The sequence below is a fragment of the Protopterus annectens genome, chromosome 2.part1 (genome assembly GCF_019279795.1).
Source record: "Protopterus annectens isolate FY-2018-M chromosome 2.part1, PAN1.0, whole genome shotgun sequence".
Classification (NCBI taxonomy): domain Eukaryota; kingdom Metazoa; phylum Chordata; order Ceratodontiformes; family Protopteridae; genus Protopterus; species Protopterus annectens.
This window is the reverse complement of record NC_056729.1, coordinates 1290259329-1290275260: the sequence shown is the minus strand read 5'-3', so window position 1 is coordinate 1290275260 and position 15932 is coordinate 1290259329.

Here is a 15932-nt window from a genome sequence, read left to right as displayed (position 1 = left end):
ATTTTCTGAGTCTATTTGTTGATCTATACCCTCTTCTATACTCATAGATTCATATTAGGCTAACTGTTCTTGTGGGCCATTTTAAGCCTAGCTAATTACCCCATGTGAGAATCAAACCCTGCACTGTGTGTTTATAAGGTAAGTACCTTAGCCATTACACCAGCCTCCCATTCTTCTAATGGTGACACTTCTTGCCTTAATTACTTTATAGTTTTCTTTATTCAATACTTCCATAATGGTATTCGATTTCTCCCCTTCCTTTCCCTTACAACTCTGTGTTTTTGTGGTAAGACTTTATCTGTTATTAACTTAGCTACATAGTATCATATCCTATTTACTTGTGTTAGATTGCATGAATCTCTATTGACAGTCCTAATTACTGTGTTCATTTGTTTTATTAGACTTCTAACTTTCTGGGTTTTATTGACTCTGTAGCCTATTTCTTTCATTGATCTTAATATGTCTGTCCATCTCTATTAAATCAAACAACTCTTCTCTTAGATAATTTTCTTCTAAACTGAGGGCACATTCTTTGTTCTCCATTTTCTTGTGAGCATTCTATAGAAAGTTCTAGAGCATCTTACTGTGCCACGTTGTCTTCAGTTTCTTCCTGTGTCATCCTCTGCTCTTTCATATGGGAACTCACAGGCCTATCATTACACAACATTGACTGCATCAGAGTTGCCACAGTTTCTTGTTCCTTCCCTTGCTGTGCAACTCCAGCTGAACATTTGTACTAATTTTCTGTGGAAGGCTCCAAAGTTTCTTCATATGGCAACTGATCAGATGTTTCCCTCTCCAATGGTTTCTTTTTAATTTGGGGATCCACTGCTCTGTCTTGTTGTGATGTTATCTGAATTAGGTTTTATACACTTAATCTTTCACTTAGCAGGTAATCCATAATCTCAGTTTCTATTTCTTTAACTTCTCTATTACTAATATTCTTTTTCTACTTTTCCTCTTTGTTTTCTTATTTTTTGTATCGTTAAATTTTCCCTGTGTGGATAACTTCACCTGTATTTCTCTTCAGATATCTTTGGTGCTGCTCTTTTTGTATTAATTAGTTTTGCTTTCTCTTTTGAATACATATCGCACCATAGTAACTCTCTTTTTCCTTCCAATGTCTATATTTCTTATTCAAACGTCTCTTGCTCCTCCTGTTTCTCCTACTTTGGGGACTCATTGTTCCAGCATGCTGTGATATAACCTGTGTTAAATCCTGTGAAATGTGAAATTTCAATGTGAAATCCTTCACTTCACAAGTATTCCGTAACTTCAACTTGTATTTCTTAACTTCAGCTTTATTAATCTTCTGTTCTACATTCCCTCTTTATGATCTTATTTTTTTATTGTGAAATTGTCTATATCTGGATGCCTTTGTCTATATTTCTCTTCAAATATGTTTGGGACTGCCTTTTTTGTGTTGATTAATTTGGCTTTCACCTTTGCATAAATATTGTGCTATATCAGATCTCTCTTTCTTTCCCATGTCCATATTTCCTTTTATATACTTTTCAAAAGTCTCTAGATTTTTTCTTTATATTTTTACACTTCCTCAGTCACTTCTTTTTCCAAACAGCTCAAGGTTTCTTTGTCTATATAATGTTTTTCATAAATCTGCTGTATTAATGAACGTAAATTTACATTTGAAGCTTCTGACAGTTTTTCTTGTGGCAGTTTTTTTATTCCCTGTAATTTCTCTCTTAATCTTTTTGTATATCCTCTATTTGGAAATTCTGTGCTTCTTGCATAATAGTAATGGTACATAATTTATTTCTTATCTTCAATAGTCCACTATATCATCTTATGGCTCTTTTTGGCGCATCAGTTTTTGTGATTTTTGTGAACTGCTACTTCCTTCTACATCAGGTGGTCCATCCTCCCTCTGGGCCTGGCCTAACCCCATTGTAGGAATGTTTCTGTGTCTTTAGGACTCTATACTCTCATTTTGTCAAGGTCTGGCACCAGTGCACCAACCAGGACTGGACACTTTTTTCCTGGGTCTTGTGCACCCAATTCTTTTTTATTTTTTAACCTTCATCTGTCTATGATATATGCTATATAAAATACAGTCTGTATATGAGAGAGGTCTTGATGAGATTTTGTGAAAAACAGAGTCCACCTTATGAAGGTACTCACCAAGACTTGAGGATAAATTCAAATCTAGCAGTACTACTATCCTTTGCTTGGTGACTTATCATCTTTCCATTTGGACCCCATCATCTCTACATTTGGATGCCATGATCGCTCCATTCAGACCCCTAAATGAGAGGCAACTCCTGAAAAGCCAGGATTTATATATATATATATATATATATATATATATATATATATATATATATATATATATATATATATGTGTGTGTGTGTGTGTGTGTGTGTGTGTGTGTGTGTGTGTGTGTGTGTGTGTGTGTGTGTGTGTGTGTGTGTGTGTGTGTGTGTGTGTGTGTGTGTGTGTGTGTGTATTTCAAATCCACATCTGCTGTATGAAACATTGAAGCCACATTTTGCTTTACTCTGTTAAACTGCCTGAAACTCATTTCCCTTTACTCAGTTAGACTGCCTGAGACACATTTCCCTTTACTCAGTTAGACTGCCTGAGACACATTTCCCTTTACTCAGTTAGACACATTTCCCTTTACTCAGTTAGACTGCCTGAGACACATTTCCCTTTACTCAGTTAGACTGCCTGAGACACATTTCCCTTTACTTGATTAGACTGCCTTTGACACATTCCCTTCAGTTGGTTAGATTGTCTGACACACATTCTCCTTTACTTGGTTAGATTGTCTGAGACACATTCTCTTCACTCGGTTAGACTGCCTGACACACATTTCCCTTTACTTGGTTAGATTGTCTGAGACACATTCTCTTCACTCAGGTAGACTGCAACAGACACATTTCCCTTTACTCTGTTAGTCTGTCTGAGACACATTTGCCTTACTTGGTTAGACTGCCTGAGACACATTTCCCTTTACTTGGTTAGATTGTCTGAGACAAATTCTCTTCACTTGGGTAGACTGCCTGAGACACATTTCTCTTTACTTGGTTACACTGCCTTTGACACATTCCCTTCAGTCAGTTAGATTGTCTGACACACATTTCCCTTTACTTGGTTAGATTGTCTGAGACACATTCTCTTCACTCGGGTAGACTGCAAGAGACACATTTCCCTTTACTCTGTTACTCTGTCTGAGACACATTTGCCTTACTTGGTTAGACAACCTGAGACAGAATAACCTTTACTAGGTTAGATTTCCTGAGACACATTGCCATTTACTTGGTTAGACTGCCTCACACACATTTCCTTTTACTTGGTTAGACTGTCTGAGACACACTTCCCTTTACTCGGTTAAACTACATGAGACACATTTCATTTTACTCGGCACAGTCTGCCTGAGACAGATTTCCCTTTACTGGTTTAGACTTCCTAAGACATATTCCCTTCACTGGGTTAGACTGCCCGAGACACATTTCCCTTTACTTGATTAGTCTGCCTGAAACACATTTCCCTTTACTTGATTAGTCTGCCTGAAACACATTTCCCTTTACCTGATTAGTCTGCCTGAAACACATTTCCCTTTACTTGATTAGTCTGCCTGAAACACGTTTCCCTTCACTCAGTTAGATTGCCTGAAACACATTTCCCTTTACTTGATTAGTCTGCCTGAAACACATTTCCCTTCACTCAGTTAGATTGCCTGAGACACATTTCCCTTTACTTGGTTAGACTTCCTGACACACATTTTCCTTTATTTGGTTAGATGGCCTGACAGACATCTCTAAAGAGCTATGAAGCATATTTGATAAAGAATATGGTAGAAGGGGAGAAAAGGAAGAGGTGGATGATTAGTATTAAGAGGTAAGAAAGCAGTATTAATTTCTGTACTGGCATGCTGTTATAAATATGAATATTGAAAATGCACTACTACTTGCTTGACATTTGCAAATTGTACCACCTAACACCTTGCACCATGGCTTGTCCCCTTGGGCCCAATCTAGCCATGTATCCAGTTACAGCTACAACAGTAGTGATCTAATGAAGACTATTTACAGTCCCTATATATAGATATCACTCTGCTAAAAGAACTCCACCTTGAAACTACAGTATATATTGTACATATTTCTATACTGATTCAAATAGTGTGAATGTTATTGTTTTTTGCTACCCCTTTTTTTTTGTATCACTCTCAGCCTTTTTGTGCTCTTAAATATAACCCTGAATAATATTCTTAGTAACCCTTACCCTAAGTGTAACCTCTGCATGCATACTCATATTTATTTGAGAATCTGGTAAGTGTAGTACACTACAAGCACATTTTTTCGATTTCTGAGATGACCAGAATGAAAATAGAGCAATAGTGATCAAAATCCCTGTAAAAGCAAAGGTAGCGAGATATCCGAAGTAGGACTCTCAGAATTATTCAAGGGCATGTGCCCACATCTGCAGTGAACAGAAGGGGTGCATGGGTAAAATACTCCAAAGGTTCAAGAGACAATGCTTATGAAAATCCACACTATGTAGTAAAGCAAAGTTGTCTTCTTGTTTTTCAAAAGATATTTATGACGCAGCCACCCAGTAGTGGAATGAGCTTTGCTTCTAGGTGATGTTCACTATTGCTGTGATACCCTGGCACCATGTGGAAAATGGAAAAAAATGAGGTTAGTAACAATGCCTTCATGTCATGGCATTCTGTCAACAAACTTGGAAGTTTATCATTTCTAGTTGCACACTTCAGTTTCTTTCACTTTACTATAAACAAAGGAACTAAAGATGATTCAGAATAAGCTTATGTTAGTATCTAGAGATGGTAAATATCACAAGTGCACTCTGTGAGAAATTAGTTTATACTGGGCCCTTGACAACACACTCATTAAGAAATGGAAGAGTTGTTAATGTAAGCATCCCTGAAAAAATCTTCAAAGCTGATTTTAAAAGGTATCTGAAGCAAATCTTAGGTTTCTTATATGAAACTATATTATAAACATAAAGAGCTGTTAAGTGTAATTTCAAGTTATTACCATGACTTCATTATAGTTTATTTTAGTCCAGCTATACATAAGAATAGCTGTAACTGCTTCAAAGTACAGAATAAAGCAAACTGACAGTTTTATATATAGCAGCAGCAAAAGTGAGAATAAATGCAAACAATGGTAAATGAGTGTTCTGGCATAAAAAATATACTTCATAAAATCTTAGTATTTTCAAGTCTCATGTACAACAAATTTTGAAAAATTCTGTTATGTTTCCACTGAAAAGGGAAAGGCTGTACCACCGTTTTTTTAAGCTTCATTGGTGTATTAATTATTCCTTAAAAGGAGAAGAAAGTTTAAAAGTTTAGTATTGTTTTGCAGGGGACATAGAGATGAGTGCTAACCTCTGTAATAGCAGAGAGGAACTGAATAGAACAGACTTGGGAGCCTGTTAGAATAAAGCTGAGTAAATGTTCTTTGCTTCTATACTGAGCACCTGGCTCGATGAAATTCTACCCTTAGAAACCTCAGAGTCAGTTTCACAGATATATAAATATCGTGAAACTGAACTAGAAAAAAAAATAATAAAAGAAAGTGGATTTGTATTTTGTATTTGTATTTAGTGACAAAGTTATAAATTAATCCTCAGAAAACTTTAGCTTAACACATGAAAGTTATTTGAAATCATTGATTTGGTTCATATAACTAAGTTAAGCCAATCTTCTTCTTGTTATTGTTAAAACTAGAATTTACAGATTGTAAACACTAGCCATGACTTTCATTAACGATGTCTTACATTACTGAGAAATGAAAATATTTGCTTATACAGTCATTTTTGAGCGCAAATTAGATTAACTACTGTTTGAGTAGAAAATTGGGTAACATTGCAGAGACTCCACCATCTTGCATTGCTATTGCAAACTTAGTATTGCTGTCTGCCTCCTTAATATGACATCATCCCCCAGATTCTCGAAAGCTTGCACGGCATGCAAGATCGGTGCAGGAGCTCAAGCAGGCAATATGTCTGCCGTGTGATCCAGGAATAGCCTGCAGGGGCATGCACGAGCGCTCCTGCACTAATCCTTCATGGACTAAGCCCTGGTATGAAAATCACCCCATTTGCTGGAAAAATCTATGCAAATGAGGTGATTTTGCAATCTGGGAAGCTTGCAACAGTCCGTGCAGGACTAGTGCTATCTGCAGAAATGTACTTGATTAGTAACCGAGTACATTTCTGCAAAATCCAAAACAGAGCTGTGACAGCTCCAAACAAAGCCTGCATATCATGCAGTAAGCATGCCAATGGCCAAGTATAAGGCCATTGCAATTGCAAACATAAGAAAAAATACAGAAATCAACTTTTATTTTTTTAGCCGATTGTGCGCAAATGGGATCGGGGGAAAATAGCAAAATGAACTTAAATTAAGCATTCTAACTAAAATCAGTATTCTGCCATGCAAGTCAATGGCAGGCAGAAGACAATCTGGCCAGTGAGTAGTGGTTGCTAAGGGGGGAGGCTCAGTGTGAGACATGTAACTATGCATTAGCAGGCAATGCTATGCAAATGAGGGGAAAAAAAGTGAATCCCAGTTTTCCCCAGCATGTGCGTCAGGTCCCAACAGCGTAAGAGTAGGAAAAACCTTGGTGCAAGCCTAGGAGTTAGGTGACACCATGAGGGGTGGTGTCAGCTATACTGTAAGTGGATTGGAGCCCCATGGCTCAGGTTTGCTCCTAGCTTAGCAGTTGTGTCTAAATCTGCCTAGCACTCTTTACAAAGCCTAAGTGGGTGTGCGTGCCACGCACCAGATTTTACAGGACGACAAAAGAATTTAAACCAGGAAATAGCAGCAGTGTGCACATTTGAGCACTCTGTTTGTGCGAAGCGCACATGGGCTTAAACAGGAAGGAAATGAGAAGAGAAAACAGCAGTAGGAAGGTAATCAAGGAGAACTAGCTTAGCTGGCAGCTGAAATGTATCAGAATCAGCCAATTACACAGGAAACAGACCAGCCCAGCCCAGAACACTACTATAAACTATGCAAACACCTTCTCCTCTGGTTTTTCCCACACTCTACACCACCGGTGTAAACAAGCGGGAAACTTTTAACACTCACAACAGCAAAATGATAGGGGCTGCAATAGCTATCATACAACAACTTGTGGAGGAGGCTGAGGGTGGTGAGGATGGGAATGCTGTCCACCAACTCAAAGTGAGGAGACGGAGAAGGGTGTACAGACCCAAGGTAACCTACCAGGGGCTACATGACCTGGAGATAATGGAGCACTATAGGGTGGACAGGAACCTCCTACAACAAATTGTTGAGCTGTGCTGGCCATGCCTGACAAACAGAACTAAAAGAGGAGAACCCATCCCAGTGGATACCAAGGTATGTGTAGTCCTATGAATACTAGCCACAGGTATCTTCCAAAGGCCAACTGGAGATATGATGGGGATTTCTCAGGTATCAGCATCCAGGGTACTCCACCAGTTCCTGGATGCCATGTCAGCACATGTCGGTGAGCACGTATATTTCCCCAACACCCATGAGGCATTGGCCAGGAATATGCAACTGTTACACCAAATAGCAGAATACCCTGAGTTAGTGGGTGCTATAGACTGCATGCACATATGCATCAAAGCACCAACCAGTGAGCAGGGTAGGGTCTACATTAACCGCAAGGGCTTCTCCTCCATCAACTGCCAGGTCGTGTGCGATTCTCAGGGCATAATAATGAATGTGTGTGCTGGCTGCCCTGGAAGCTATCACGATTCCCACATCTGGCATCTGACACAGCTGTACCAGAGATTTTCCAATGGGGACATCCCTGATGGTCACCTAGTTGGGGATGTTGGAGACGCACTGGAGCCATGCCTGATGACACCCATCAGAAATGCACACACACCCCAACAAGAACTCCATAATGAGGCACACGCACAGACCAAAATTATAGTAGAGCATGCATTTGGGATGCTCAAGTCACGGTTCCTGTGCCTGGACTCATCCGGTGGACCCTTCCAGTACTCACCAGCTACATGTACCCAAATTGTCCTTGTATGTGCCATGCTACACAATATGATCCTGTGGAAACAGCTGCAGCAGGAACAGCAGTGGGCAGGGCCACACAGCCTCCCAACATTGCCAATGCCTGCACAGGCACAGAGTGACTCGGAGGAGACACAACCTGAGCCTGCCCCAGTAGACAGAAGGAGACATGCCCAGTATGCCATGGCCTTGGCAAAGAGGCAATACATAGCACATACACTGACACAGAAGGGACCCAGGGAATAACACCTCTCTCTGACTCTCACATACAGTAAAAGGAATGCCAAACATTACAGTACCTGTGCATAACCATGTATAGGGAGTGTACTATGGGCATCTGATATAGGCAGCCATGCAGCACCACCCTCAGTACTGGGACACCCACAAGGTAAGTGACTCACACATGCCAGTCAGGGGGGTTCACATACCCAGTAACAGTCACAGCCAGCAGGACAGGTGTAGACAAACACAAACAAAGGCTGTGCTATGGCCTCTGAATGAGGCCTATGGGTAACCTCCCCTCAAGGCCTACACAGATATACTACAGCAGGTCAGGCAGTGGGATGTCAGTTCTGAATGGTAGGAAGTCAGAAACTAATATGTAGGTAATTACAAGCTACAATCTGTAGTACATTGGTATGCCTCTATTCAGCACGATAGGTAAGACTACAGTCTGAACTGGAGTACCTGAAATACCAGTACAGTCCTAGCAAATGTGTACAAGTGTCAGGTGTGCCAACTCATCCTACGTAGAAATGTAGTCACAGTCAGGTGTGCCCCCCAATCCTGTGTAGAAACGTAGAAATAGTCAGGTGTGCCCCCCATCCTACGTAGAAATATAGTAACAATCAAGTGTGCCCCCCCCCACAATCCTGTGTAGAAATGTAGAAATAGTCAGGTGTGCCCCCCATCCTATGCAGAAATGTAGTAACAGTCAATGCCAAATGATCAACGGATACCCTGCAGAGACAGCATGCTACCTGTAGGTGTACAACACAAAGGTCAGCACTGCAGTACAAACGACCTGGACTCGATCCACACATTCAGTACAGACGGCCATACTGGGCATGCCTACAGACTTAGAAAAATGAATGCAATGTCAGTGAGCAACATACTGAAAGATCATACTGGGCATGCTCACACACTTGAACACATGAAGGGCATGTCTGCAAACACCAGTGGACCAGACATATCTGGCAGTCGCAGATGTTAGCACGGACATGCCTCAGTATGCACCACTCATGCTTTGCACACACAGTGGATAGGAATGCAGGCATATATGCAAGGACAACTCACTATAATAAGCCAAAGATAGACATACATAGATGTGTGGAAGAGGGTGACTGTGACAAGGAGCCATCCAGGCCTGTCCCACCCAGCACACAGCCAAAGGGCCACAACCACACGAGGGTCTGATGTCACTCACTGCAGATAATGGCCACCAGCATCTGACAGCATTACAGAGTATGTGGTGCACGTGCCAGCTGTGCAACATGACTGTTCAAGGAAGTAGTCATCTAGCAGCTGTATATACGTACCTGTGAAATATGACCCAGGTTATGCCCACATGTAGCGTGTCAACCCCTAGATGAATGGGTTATGGCCCATGCACACACACTGCCCTCTCCATAGCCTCACTATAACAAGCATGCTGAGGTCATCCACTGTGAAATTCACCTTTGGGAAAATTTTAGCCCATTAATCTCAGTGATGTGTCCCGTAATTGCGTACTGCTGTAGGGTGATAAACTACTTAGGTAGGAGTTCTAACCCCAGCCTCGGCAACTGTGTGTGTGTGTGTGTGTGTGTGTGTGTGTGTGTGTGTGTGTGTGTGTGTGTGTGTGTGTGTGTGTGTGTGTGTGTGTGTGTGTGTGTGTGTGTGTGTGTGTGTGTGTGTGTGTGTGTGTGTGTGTGTGTGTGTCTGTCTGTGCAGAAAGCAATGCTTTTTAGGGTAGTCACACTCCCTACAATTGAAATGCTCTACTTTGGTAAGGCTGCTGATGTCATCCACCTAGAAATACATCTCTGGGAAGGTTGTAGCGCAGTAATCTCTGTAGTGCATGCCATAACTGTGTACTGCAATAAAATAGTTAGGTAGTAGTAGTTTTAATCCCAGTCTTGTCAAATGTGTGGATCTGACTCTATCTGTTTAGAGAGCAATGTTTTTCAGAGTAATCACACTCCCTACAATTTAAATGTTCTACTTTGGTAAGGCCACTGATGTCATTCACCTAGAAATACATATCTGGGAAGGTTGTATCCCAGTAATCACTGTAGCATGTGTCAAAACTGTGTACTGCTGTAGTGTGATAAAATACTTAGGTAGGAGTTTTAAGCCCCCCAGCCTTGGCAACTGTGTGTGTCAGTCTGTCCCTTTCTGTGTATAAAGCAATGCTTATTAGGGTAGTCACCCTCCCCTACAATTTAAATGCTGTACTTTGGTAAGGCTGCTGATGTCATCCACCTAGAAATACACCTCTGGGAAGACTTTAGTTTTTTAATCTCTGTAGCGTGTCCTATAACTGTGTACTGTTGTAGTATGACATAGTTAAGTAGGTGTTCTAATCCCAGACTTGGAAAATGTGTGTGTGTCTGTCTGTGTAGAGAGCAATGCTTTTTAGGGTAGTTACGCTCCATGCAATCAGTATGCTCTACTTTGGCAAAGCTGCTGATGTCATCCACCTATAAAATACACCTCTGGGAAAGTTGTAGCCCAGTTATCTCCATAACATGTGCCATAACTACATATTGCTGTAGTGTGATATTGACCCCTGTTAGGGGTTCTATACCCCCATGTTGGACGGGGATGTTTTGTGTGTGTTTCAATCTCTGTGTAGGGAGCAATGCATTTTAGGCTTCTCACACTCAGTACATGTCAAATGGACTACTTTGTCAATCCTGCTGATGTCATTTATTGTGAAATACACCTTTGGGGAAGGAGTTCTCCAGTAGTCCCCATGGTGTGTCCTATCACAGCTCCCTGATGTAGACCTCTGTTAGGGGTTCTATACCCATACATGTTGGTTGTGGATGTTTTGTGTGTATTTCAATCACTGTGTAGAGAGCAATGCATTTTAGGTTAGTCACGCTCATTACATGTCAAATGGCCTACTTTGGCAATCCTGCTGATGTCATTCATTGTGAAATACACCTTTGGCAAAGAAGTTCTCCAATAAACCCTGTGGTGCATCCTATATCAGCTCCATGCTGCAGTGTGATATAGACCTCTGATAGGGGTTCTATACCCACACATGTAGGTTGTGTGTGTTTCAATCACTGTGTAGGGAACAATACATTTTAGGCTAGTCACACTCAGTACATGTCTAATGGCCTACTTTGACAAACCTGTTGATGTAATTCATTGTGAAATACACCTTTGCAGAAGAAATTCTCCAGTAATCCCCATGGTGCGACCTATAACTACATGCTGTAGTGTGATATAGACCTCTGTTAGGGGCTCTAAATACACACATCTCGGTTGTGGATGTTTTGTGTGTGTTTCAATCTCTTTGTAGGGAGCAATGCATTTTAGGCTAGTCACACTCAGTACATGTCAAATGCCCTACTTTGGCAATCCTGCTGATGTCATCCAATGTGATATACACCTTTGGGGAAGGAGTACTCCAATAATCTCCGTGGTGTGTATTATAACTGTGTAGTGCTGTAGTGTAATAAACTAGTTAGATAGGGTTTCTACTTCCAGACATGATAGCTGTGTGTGTGTGTGTGTGTGTGTGTGTGTGTGTGTGTGTGTGTGTGTGTGTGTGTGTGTGTGTGTGTGTGTGTTTATAACTCATATCGTGTGAGTGTGACACCCGGGCCCAATGTGGAGTGGGTTTTGCAAATTTCTTATATGGAGGCCTTAGTATATATTACAATGTCCGCTGTACAAGGATAACAGATGTGAAATAGCTGAGAGGCTGGGGTGCAAATCCATACCCATACATGTGACATCAAGGCCAGGCAATCACAGTTAGCAACCCCAGTATTACCCAGAGCACACTCTCAACCCATGTCTCATACACACACACACACACACACACACACACACACACACACACACACACACACACACACACATGCCGAGGCAACAGCCAATATGTGTGTAGTACACTGCATATTGGTGACCGATAGTAACTATGGATTGATTGCAGTGGCCTACAGAGGGCCTGGCACCCTGTCCATCTGTCCAATAGGCACCTTCGCCATGTTCCCCACTGGACACCTGCAACACCTGTGGTGCCATCACATATGACCCACAAAAAACATAACATGCCTGAAAACATGCCCCATATGGACAGATGCCAAGGACACCAGGGAATGCTGTTAGCAGGCAATCAATGTAGATGTAGGGTTAACCTGCTGTCCATTACCAGTTCCTGCCACAGGTGGCCAAGACTGGCACATCTGATGATAATCTGTGTACACAACATGGTCCCAACACCCCAAGTACAGTTCCACATGTCACTGTACATGCATGTGGGAGGTGTGCACATCCCAGACCCATCCATGTTATGGACTAAAGAACACATACATGGTAAGCAATGCACAGCATTGGCCACATGCAATAGTCACCCAGGTGACTGGATGGTGGATACAATACCCACCTGTGTGGGCAAATGCAGAAACCACAACCCTGAACCACAATGCAGACTATGGTCATGTGGCCTGATGCCAAGGTATACCCATCACCTAGCCTTGTATAGCCGTCTGGCACATTCGACCACCACATACCCGTGCAGAAATGCACCCATGCATGTCAATATTGGCACCCTGTGTGTTTGTGTGTGTGGTGTATGATGCGTATGATCACATCCACACTCACTACAACCCCCAGTGGCATACTGAAGCATGCTGTCTGATGTCAGACACCTCCCCATACCCTTTGCCCATATAACCTCTGTATGATCAGTATGGTGCATGTGATACCTGCACAGTAATGTGTTGTGGCAATCTCACTAGTGATGAGCTGTATCCCTGGCCCTGCCAAGTTTGTCAATGTGTGTGCATCCCTGTGAGAGTGTGGCTGTGTTGACACTGGCACCTGTTCATGTGGACAGGGACGTGTACTTCACCTACCGTATAGCTACCATATCCCTATTGCAGATGTCACTCACCATCGCATATATGTTCTGAGAACTCCACAACAGGTAACCTATGTGGCACATCACATAACTGCATATGACTGCGATAGCACTACATAGTCATCAGGGGTTTGATACCCTATGCTGGTAGGTGTGTGATACAAACATGCTTAAGTTTTACTCTCTCACCCCTCCCTGACTTGTCATTGCCTCTGTCTGCCTCTCTTACTCCCTCACTGGTGGATGTGGAGACCTACACCTGCTTTGCTTAGGCAGCAGCATGTGTGTTTTAAGTGATGCTCATGATCAGCTAATAGGGTCTGCATGAATTGCAGCCCTCCCCTAGCTGATTGCATGTGGAACAGCTGTGGTAACATTCCCATAACCAGTTGATTGGAACACACACTCCAATATCTAGGAACATCATGTTGGTGTTGAGCTTTTGAACTCGAGCTGTTGTTTAGCAAACAGCATCTCAGATGGAATATGGATTTACCTCTGACAACATACACTGTGGAAACAGGCCAATACACAGGAGGGGGATGTGCCTGACCTGACTGCAGAGTGTAAGTGCTGCTATACTGCATTCAGAGTAATGTTGGCTTAACAGGGTGTATGTGGATATGGCTGTCCTACAAGTGTTAATACCTGTCATGTCAGTTCTATTTTATGAGGACTCCCCATCTGTAGGGTCATCTGCAGACTTGTTAGTGTGTGGTGCATTTGGTTTCATGTGTTACCCACAGAGCATGTATCTGTGAACTGCAGATGATAATGTGAGGATTGCAGTCAGTAGATGTTGAAAGCTGAGACAGTTACTGACATCATATCCCTCATAGGACATATGTTGTGACAAACCCTGTTACAACAGTAAATGTAAGATGTTATCACAGCAACATGTTGTCCCTGTGTATGTGCTTCCAGCCACAACTCTGTCAACCTTTGTACATATATCATGCATTAAGAGGTGCATATGTGCTGTACACCATAATTAGTGTCATCACATCTGGTAACATGCCAGTGAGATATCAGACTGCTACACATGTTGTGTACAATAGGGGTTATATGTGATAACATAATCTGGACATTCTGTGGTTGTTTGTACAGTACTGGCGTCTGTGTACTTATGGTGAATATCGACAGTATGTGTATTGTCAATATGCACCTTGGCTGGTGTACAGACTGTGATAGATGTCATTGTTCTAGGTCCCGTCCTATCTAATGTTACATGCTGCTACACTGTATGTTACCGTATTGGCTTACATGTTTGCAGGGCCATGCACACACATGTCCCATAGCACAGACAGGCATCAGGCCACACTGTGTAGTGGCCCAGCATATGTAGGGTTAGTGTGTGAGTGGCACATATAAGGATGGTGTTGAACAGATAGTCCATATACTGTAATATTATGCTAGCTTACAATATGTGGCTGTGTTTACATTTGTTGTGGTTATGCACTTCCACACAGGTGTATCTTACCCTGTGCTGTGACATGCCTGTAGAGCCTCCTATATATGCAGGTACATGTGCATTCCCCCATAGGAGATGTAGGCCAGTGTTGAGCTAGTCTGCCTGTAGCCTGCATATTGCTTTGTTACATGCCTAGCAGCTTAGTGCACTTACCCAGTGAGATGTCATGTACAGATACTTGCCAGATGTACTGCTGCTGGGCCTCCCTTAACAGTCATGTATGTCAGATGGAGCAGTGGGATGCTGTACAGATGTATGTCAATATCTAGTGGGTAGTATGTGGTCATGGCACCTCTGTACCAGCAGTTATTATGTGTCAGGACAGACAGGGATGTGTGAATGCATAACCTATGGCTGTGAATTTATACCAGTCGTTATGTGTTATACCCATCTACATGGCTGTTAACATCCATATTGTCAGGCTTGGTCCACATGTTCTGCACTAAGGGGTTCTATGTATACCTCTGGACCTTTCAGAGTGTGTCAGAATGCCCACATCAGTTGGCCAATATCTCTGCTGTAGTCCACAGGAGCATTACCTGCTTGCAGTGGTACTGTACTATGATGTCCTTAGGGTGTCTGTCAGTAGCCAATGGCGCACATGCGAAAAGCAGATGTGACCTCCCACACACACTATGTCTGTGAAGACAATCCCTATTTCAGTAGCAATAGTCTACTGATATTCTTGCTATACATACCAACATCCCCTTGCACTATGGAGTTGGGACTATGGGGGCTGAGTTAGGGCTGCACCCCATTTTCAGGACATATGGTGAATATATATGTACATATGATTATCCAGATAGCTATATAGATAATTACACATGTACATATTGGCATATATAGATGGGTGTGTATATGTACATAGATATGCATATACACACCCAGATATATACATATATAGCATTATATGTCTACACATATACAGATAGTGATACATATGCACATATATGTATACCACACTGCCATTCCTGCTAGCAGTCTACTGCTGTTGTATCCACCACACATACGGTGGGGCTGGGGCCATATATGTGTGGGCTTCAACTACATAATACATGTGTGCCCATATGCACTTCAGAGGCCAGTGTATGTAACAGTGGTATATGACCCTGTAGTATTGAGTCTTGTGGGGGGATGCACCATATATAACCTAGGCTGTTACAAAATGTGGGGGTATCAGGGGTGGGCTGCCATAAGGTATCTGGATGTACAGTACCATACATTTCACCTATCTTGACATTACTTACATAAAGTGGGTTACTGCATGCCTACTGCCTCCTGCCATACAGGCTGTTCTATTTGCCAGTGTGCCTGTGATGGTGTCAGTTATGCCATGTTATGTATCAGTTACATCTCATTT